The sequence below is a fragment of the Pinus tabuliformis genome, chromosome 7 (genome assembly GCF_031772625.1).
Source record: "Pinus tabuliformis cultivar Carrire ecotype Pingquan chromosome 7, CPIR1, whole genome shotgun sequence".
NCBI classification, from domain to species: Eukaryota; Viridiplantae; Streptophyta; class Pinopsida; order Pinales; family Pinaceae; genus Pinus; species Pinus tabuliformis.
The window spans coordinates 812,391,624-812,400,961 of record NC_142293.1 but is presented as its reverse complement, the minus strand read 5'-3'; positions in this window follow the sequence as shown (position 1 = coordinate 812,400,961).

Below are 9,338 nucleotides of genomic sequence, written 5' to 3'. Positions count from 1 at the left end.
CATCATTAGAAGGTCCTATTCAGAGAGTTGTGTTCTTGCAATAATAGACCAGAGAAATGCCAAGCAAACTGCTATTGCTAAAGGACAATGAGAACGGCAATCCAACCCAATTAATTAGTGAATAATATGATCAACATTCAAGGAATGTTATCTCTGTGTTTTTAGATTAGATTGAAACCATAAAATAATGAATAGATGAAAGTGAACAATGATCATCTAAAGGTAATAAGATATCAGTGTTTATACCATTGTGAATTGAAACAGATTTCACTATTTTAGAGCACCTCAAATGGTGAGGATATTACAAATGTAAACATCAATTATTCGAATGCTTCAAGTACTTTGTTGTAAAATGAACCGGTGGTGGTAGTTAAGAAAATACACCAGTGTTAAAGATTTGTTCTTCCATAGAACATGCCGGTATCAATCCTGCTAATTTTTTCTTAGGGAAAATGCCATCCAATGTGAATCGAATCAGTCAGTTGACATATTGTTCAATCACAAGAAAGGAATATTTAGGATGTAAAGTTCAGTTGTTTATGTGTTTAAAATCATAGCATGTTATCATAAGATTCTCAAGGAAAAGTTCATGTGAAAATAAGCTGATAGACAGAAAATATACCAATCTTTCAGGCAATTATACATCATCAATTATGGGTAGATTATCTCCATCCAAGATTACAATATTACAAGATTACAAAAAAAACATTTCCAATGAATCAATGAGTCATAACAAAACCATATACCTTTAATCATGTGACTCATTTAGAATTTCTCTTTGTTATATGGTTGTAATGGAGAGAGCTATATGAACAACACATTGTATTAATAAACTTTTAGATTAGTGAAGCACTGTCACACCTTTAACTGTTGTAGTTGATTATAACACTTTTCATCTCAAGAATATGATATTTCTATCAGTGGTTTTACCATGCAATGAGATTCTAATGAGAGTATAGAACCACCGAGGAAAGCGCCGGTATCCAAACCAAAGAAGAAATAAGAAAGGAGGCTCATTCCAATACTAATAAAAATATGAATCCATTGTTTATAATGATGCATGAGAAAACCAACGAGGAACTAATCAGTACACCAAACTTTAACTTATACCAGCCAAACACTTACAGTTGATCCTCCAAAACAAATGGTGATACCCTTGGAATTTCAAGTCTCACTTCCATAATTTAATATCAGACTTTTGTAATGATTCTAAAAAAATAAGTTGGTTGTAGCTAGTTTAACAAGCATATCAGTCTACCAAAGCCAGATCAGTTATCAAAATGTGATGAAAAAGAAAGTTGATGAACTGTAAAAAAAGAAAAGAAGGTTGATATAGAGACCTTGTACGAGAAATGAAACACCATTGGAATAATGCAGCCAAACACTGTAATAATATTATTAGTCACTCAATATCAAGATTCATCACTGAAGAAGCATAAAATAAGAGCCAAGAAGATTATTGTTGTGATAATTATGTAGTGAATTTTTAACCAGATATGTATTAACCATGCCAAATTTATTCAACAAAGTTTGAAGATTCTTGATTCATTTCAATCTACTGTTTTGTATATTTTTCCCCTACTGCACAGCATGCAATCAGACCATTTCCAAATTTGAAACTATTTGATTGATCATGAAAATTATCAATAATCACTCATTTTGTAGTATTAAATCATGGAAAACATGAGTTGGAAGGTAATAATGATGTCTGAATAAAACTTAGAGAATATTGGTGGCATTATTGTTTTAAGAAGGTACTTGAATTCTGAAAGAAAATTTATTCCCCATGACTTTGAAATTATATGTCACACCAATATTAAGTCTACAAATTCATGAATTTTATGTGCTAGGATAAATTGAAATTTTGTGCTGTAGAGTGAAATATTTTAGAAGATGTTATAAAAAAAAATGGATTGCTTTTAACAAAATAAATTGCTAAACAATTTATTGAATGTATCTTGAGATTATTATTGCAATTAAATGATTACTCTAAGGGGTTTTAAGAAATCAAACAACCAAAGAAATATTCCACACCATGAACAAGAAGAGACACCGCCACCCGACCCAAAATTGGATCGGATGACTGGGAAGGTTATCCCTCCCCAAAGCACAATATAAAATCATTTTATTAATAAGATGGCCGTCTGCAAGCGCACCCACGAAGGAAACACAATATCAAACCCTTAACAAAGCTTTAATAGCTACAGGGTTTTAAATTCCTTAATTACAACATAAGGATCGAAACAATACTAGGATAATTAACCTGTTCATCCAGGAACATTGAATTATACATACTCACATGATGATTCCAATAACCCTGTGACAAGTCTGTGTTATTCTGGAAAATGCTTATTCATATCTTTATTTTTAACGATATCCGATAATTGGACTGGTCGATCACCGAGTCTTTGCCAGATGTGAAATAATGTTTATGTAGCAAACACCGGTTCTGTTCCCTTATGCTAATGCGGTAGGTGCAAGCCTTGAGAGCTTAGTTCCTAGGTTCAGCTGGCCACCGGACCTGGCTGAGGTTTGGCCAGACTCCAAACCCTACCCGCAGAACCAGTCTTAACTGAACTTCTGAACCTTTTCTCGACAAATGCAACAAAACATAACGTAAAAGAACATTTTAATAGCAAAAGAAATAGTGCATGCTTCAATTATTGGAATTTCTGAGTAATATGTATGGTTCCAAGTATAATTATAAATGTTCCACATACTCAAACTCTTTCATGAAACTTTCAAACATTTTTCGAGATCCTGAATTTTCCGAATCTTCCCCTCTTTGAGACCCTGCCGAACTTTTTCAAACCTGGTATATGGTCTTGGGCGACTTTGACAAATAGATATCCCTCAGTCACTGCATAGCAACCTAAGATTTTCTAATTGTAAATCTGCTATTGCAAGGATTTGTGTACCCTCTTTGATCAAAATGGGATAGCTCAGTTGGGAGAGCATCAGACTGAAGATCTTGACAACCTCTTCATCAGCTTGGTCTAATATTATGTTGATCCAAGGTTTAGCGTATGAGAAACTTTGAAACATACAACTCAATCGATATCCAAATTGGTGACGATTGACAGAACGCAAGAATAGCAGCTAACAAACATTTCAGCAAAAGATAATGTTGTAGTCCTTACAAAAACCCATTGGAAAGAGGGTCTTGTTTGGTTTGGTGTGAAGGCGTGGTTGCTGTTGGAAACATCTAGGAAAGCATAGCTTGTGGAGGTTGGGAAACATGCGATTATGCAATGCACAGGCCTATTGGCCCAAAACATTCACATTTTGGACCCTCTGCTGTCTTATCCTTTCACCATACTTGGCCGAGAGCGAGCCATTGTGAACAATTTGGAGCACATCAAGGCAATCATCACTGCCCAGGAGGTCCTTTTGCTCAATTCAAGAGATCCTGTTGTGGTTCCCTTCATTGACGGCCTCCAACATAGACTGCATGTGCCCGTCCAAAAAAAGAAGAAAATAATGATAATAATCCAGATGTTGGCAATAAGGATATTGTAAAAACAACTCCATCTGGCATGATGCCTACTTTATCAAGTTCTTGAAGCTGCATGTAGCTGCTTAGAATCTAAGATTGTTGTTCTAGAGAAAGAGGCATATCTAGCTCCAGGAATCTGACTTTAAAGTCAGTTATTAAATTTATAGTAACTAAAGACTAATTTTTTTTTTGAAATAAAGAACCATTGGCTCTTGCATGCAAGTATACCAAAAATCACGTGTATAAACACTCCACGACATCCCTGTCAAGTGTTCAGTTAGAAATTGTATGCCTTCAAAAAAACGAAACGTAAGGCACAAGCAAATCTTATGGAACATGTATGAAATATCAGGTCCAAAAGCCAGGAAAACCATAAGGCTTGGAGATGGACACCCTCTACAGTAAAATCAACATTCACAGTAGCATACTGATTCTGAGCTAGGTATTTCTACCAGTCAGTTTTACATCAAAACATCTGTGAAAACATGAAATTAGAATCCGCAGCCAACTGTCAATTATCCAAAGGTACATTATATCTTAGAGAGTAGGCACAATTTTTTTTTTAAGATTAAAGAATAGGCATTCAGAGTAGATATAGAATAGAATGATAACATTAAATATAATATTTTTTAAAAAATGTTTTCAAGCAGTCTAGAACAATAATAAAAAATCCTTCAAGTTAACCACTAAATCTTGTAGTAATAATCCACATCTAAATGTTAATTCCCAAAGGTACCTAGAGTTTCAACCTTGCTCTGATACCATATGTATAGGCCAAAATAAACATGTAATTAATGATCTAATTAATATCAAATTCAAATCAGAGTAGCATTTACCTGTGTTACCTGTGGTTAACATCTGCTAATGGCAACAAGGTTTTAGGGACGACTCTCCACCCAACTGTAGCTTCAATTGCACAAGGACTTGCTACAACTGGCCACCCCCGAGCCCTCAATCAACGTACCACTACCAGTGACTCCTCCGTCCTAGAACACTATTCTCCCAAGAGAATGAATGATAGAATCTTGGAATGATGGAATGCCTCCCATCTTCCTCACCATCTAATATATAGAACACACATTGGAAGGGGAACCATATGCACACACTCCATGCGTCTACATGCAACTTTATTGCTTTCTTGCTTTATTTCTTTTTGATAGCTTTACTAATTTTTTTTACTGTTTTCTTGTTTTATTTATATTTATTTTTATTTAGAGCTTTAGTATGGATATTTATTATTTATTACTATTTTTTCTTTTTTTTCTTTTTTTATTCATTGTTTTTTATTTATTTTCTTGTATTTTTTTAATATTATTTATTATTTCTTATTATTATTATTATAAATTATTATTTATTATTTATTATTAAGGGACATTACAAACAGAAGAAGAAAGGCTTCTCAAGCTGCAAGGTACCTCTTCTCGTGCACAACATTTCTCATACAATTCTCATTATGAAGAAGGTACACTTCCATCAAGTTTATTATGGCATGCTAGACTTGGACATTTGAACTATGACAGCCTCCGCTTGTTGAAGAAAAATGGTGTTGCTAGTTTGCCTACAATTCCTAGGAAATTTAAGCAATGTGATGCTTGCATTCTAGGAAAGCATATCAAATAGTCTTTTCATGATTCACGTTCAAGAGCACATAGAAAAATTGAACTCATTCATTCAGATTTATGTGGTCCAATGCCTGTTCCTTCTGCAAATGGAAATAAATATATGATGACATTTATTGATCACTACACCAAAATGTGTTGGGTATATTTATTGAAGAACAAATCTAATTATTTTCAAACATTCAAGAACTTTCATAAATGGATTGAAAATGATGCACAATCTCATATTGCGTCTATTCGCACTGATAATGGTAAATAATACACATCAAATGAGTTTGAAAACTATCTTTGCCAACATGGGATCAAACATCAAATAATTGTACCTTATAGTCCCCAACATAATGGTGTAGCTGAAAGAATGAATAGGACAATCTTAAATATGGTACGCTCCAAGCTCTTCTTCAAAAATGTAAAAATTAAGTGGGCTGATGCTGTTCTACGTGCTGCATATATAAAGAATAGATGTCCATCTAATGCTATTAGAAACAAGACTCCATATGAAATGTGGTATGGGCACGTTCCTTCGGTAAAGCATCTTAGGGTCTTCGGTTCCACCTATTATGCCCTGATACCAAAGGTACATAGAGACAAACTTGGTGCAAGAAGTCGTAAATGTATCTTCTTGGGGTATTCAAACACCTCCAAAGCATACCGTCTCTATGATGAAACCAAAAAAAAGTTTGTGCTATCTAGAGATGTAATCTTTCTTGAATCATCTAAAACTAACAATATTGTTGAAAGACAACTTGATCACTTGGATAAATTCACAACTACAAAATAATTTCAAGAATTTGATAATTAGATTCCACATATTGAAGGGGGGATTCCTATACTAGATCAACTTGTGGAATATTCTTTAGAGGCACTCTCTCCCCTGCATGAATATCCAACTACAGATGATGCTTTGAGTGATGTGATTGACAGAATTGGGAGACTCAATCTTGATTCAGTCCTAACTCATTCAACGGAGTAGCCTGGACCATCTAAGAGAGGTCCCCCAAAGTGGCTGACAAAGACACTTGAAAGTTTTCATCCTGATGAGGTTGGAAAGACAGGAACTAGAAATTCAAATCAGAAAAATGGAGATAATGTAGATGAATCTGATTCACCAGTTGATATGGATGTTTCTTATGATTGTGAATTGAATTTTTCTACAGATTTTGAACCAAGTTCCTTCAAATAAGATGCTTCTCATGATGAATGGAAAGAAGCAATGCAAAATGAGTACGATGCCCTCATAAAGAATGGCACTTGGAAGCTGGTTGATCCTCCATTGGGAACCAAACCAATTGGCTACAAGTGGGTCTATAAGAACAACTATAAAGTTGATCGCTCACTTGACAAGCACAAAGCCAAACTTGTGGCAAAAGGTTTTGCACAGAAGGAAGGGGTTGATTATGAGGAGAATTTTTCCCCCACAGCAAAATGAGCCATCATCCAGACACTCTTTTCCCTAGCAGCTCAGAATGGTTGGAAAGTACATCAAATGGATGTAAAAACTGCTTTCTTGAATGTAGATCTAAAAAAGAACATTTTTATGTCCCAGCCTAAAGGATTTGCTGTGAAAGGACATGAACATAAAGTATGCAAGCTTGTGAAGTCCTTGTATGGCCTCAAACAAGCACCACGAGCTTGGTATGAAAAATTTACTAAGCATTTTCTGAAACTCAATTTCAAACATTATGATCTTGATGATGCAAATCTCTTTGTAAAGAAGGTTGGAAAAATAGTTGTATATCTTGTGGTATATGTAGATTATCTTTTTATGACAAGGAACAATGAAAGCTAAATTGCATCCATAAAGAAGGAATTGAAGAAAGTTTTGAAATGATTGATTTGGGTTATGTTCATTACTATCTTGGTATTGAAGTAACTTGACATCCAAAGTCCATATTCATTTCTCAAAATAAGTACATTGGAGATCTGTTGAACAAGTTTGGCATGACTGAATGCAATCCTCTAACTACTCCAATAGAATGAAAATTAAAGCTCACATCCATTGAAGGAAAATAATTTGAGGATGCAACAAAGTATAGATAGCTTGTAGGAAGTCTCAACTACTTGACTACCACCAGACCAGACATTTCATTTTTTGTTGGAATCCTCTTCAGGTTTATGCAAAAACTGTGTGAGGGACATTGGTCTACTGCAAAAAGAGTTCTAAGGTACTCGAAGGCAACTTAAGACTTTGGAATTAAATATACACAGGTGGGTGACTTCAGCTTGATTGGATAGTCTGATTCAAACTTTGATGGAGATAAAGAAACAAGGGTATCTACTTCATGCTATGCCATGAGTCTTGGATTAGGAGCTGTCTCCTGAAGATCACGAAAACAACCAGTTCTAGTAGATTCCACAACAAAGGCAGAATACGTGGGAGCAGCTGAAGCAATAAAAGAAATTGTGTGGCTCAGGAAAATTCTTGAAGATTTGCAGGTAAAACAAGTACAATCAACTCCACTCATGATTGATAATACATCTGCAATAAAGTTGGCCAAGGACCCAAAGTTCCATGATCGAACAAAGCACATCAATACTAAATATCATTTGATTCGACATCAGGTTGAGGCCAAATCAATCCATCTCCACCATTGTTCCACTAATGAGCAAATTGCAGACATCTTCACCAAAAAACTTGGAAGAGAAAATCTTGAAAGATTCAAAATGATGCTTGCACTCACCAACACTCCTTCAAATTAGGGGGGGAATGTTGACACCTAATCTTAAGGATTGGGTGAACAACTGTAAATAATGTAAATGTAAATAAATAATAGAGAAAACAGAGAGTTGGGAGGTGAACGGAAAAATCACTACCTCTTGTATACAACAATGGTTATCCTGAATGAATAATATATAGAGAGTTTTTGTTTTGAGGAGTTATATCCTGGTTTGACAGTATATAATTTGAAATAGTGATAACACAAATATTTATAATCATTGAAATTGTTTCACAAAATTTAAAACATAATCAAATTTATATTCTTATATCTTAGTTGTAACACGATTAAGCTCTAAATCATTAAGAATACATGGGCTCCCAGTAGTAAACATTGAAAAGTGTTATCATAAAACTCATTAATAAGTAGAACTCTACCATCATTAGTCTCATCTAGCGATTCACCATTACTACCAAGATCATCTTCTCACTTTGAACAACCACAAACCATTGTTGAGAGGAACTAAATGTACCCTTGGCCACACTGCAAAAAACTAATTATAAATTTCTACGAACTTAAGCAACGTCGTCCAAACTTGTACATAGTAATTTTCCTCCTTTTTTTATTTTATATGGTTAAATCTACTCCAATTATTTTCACAAGTAGAGGGACTTGATGCTTGGCTAAAAACACAAATTACAGAATGTTGCAATTTAGGTGATTGTGATTCATAAAACTCCCACCATTTCCTAGGGGAAGTATTAAGCTTATCTTCTGTGGAAAACGTTCCTCCAAACATCCCCTCTTCTGACATAGAAGATCAAAGTTGCTCTCTAATATTTTTGGCTTCTTCTAGATCTATAATCAATTGTTCAATAACCACATAAATGTTGCTCATAAATTCTAAATCATTATTTATTTTTTATGCCAAACAATATTGGGTCCAATTAACAAGTTGATGCATGTAAAGGGCTATGCAGCACCTTCCATCTTTCTATCTTACCTCCATTATTTCGAAGTACTCACTTTCCAAATTTTTGAAATATTTTGCAATAGCCTCCTTAGAATGATTCATGCCTTCATAAAAAAAAAAAATGTCATAAAAGGTGTGTTTCTATAGACAATGTGAAATATCAATAATTAGTTCACATATTTTAAGAAACTTCACAGTGCTTCCTCAAAAATTATTTCCCAAAATATTTTTTTGCAACTCCTCTTGCAACTCCTCCCCTTTAAGTTCCTTTGAAACATGAGAGATTCCCCACTCAGTGTTGCGAATAACACTTGTTACGCTTATATTTTCCTTAACCAATATAATGAGAATAATGTAATAAGTATCAACTTTGGTGTCACAAAGCCTTAGTATCTATTTAGATGCTTTCTTACTATATAAGCTCAATGTAAGTTAATGGTTAAATATGAAGTGAGAAATTTTTCCCTCTCTCAAACTACCTCATTAAACCATGGAAATTTTTTTAAATAATGCAACAACAACTCAAGGCAATGAGTAGTATAAAGGGTCTGACATATTTCTTTTGTATTTGAACATTATGATATTTCCTTCTC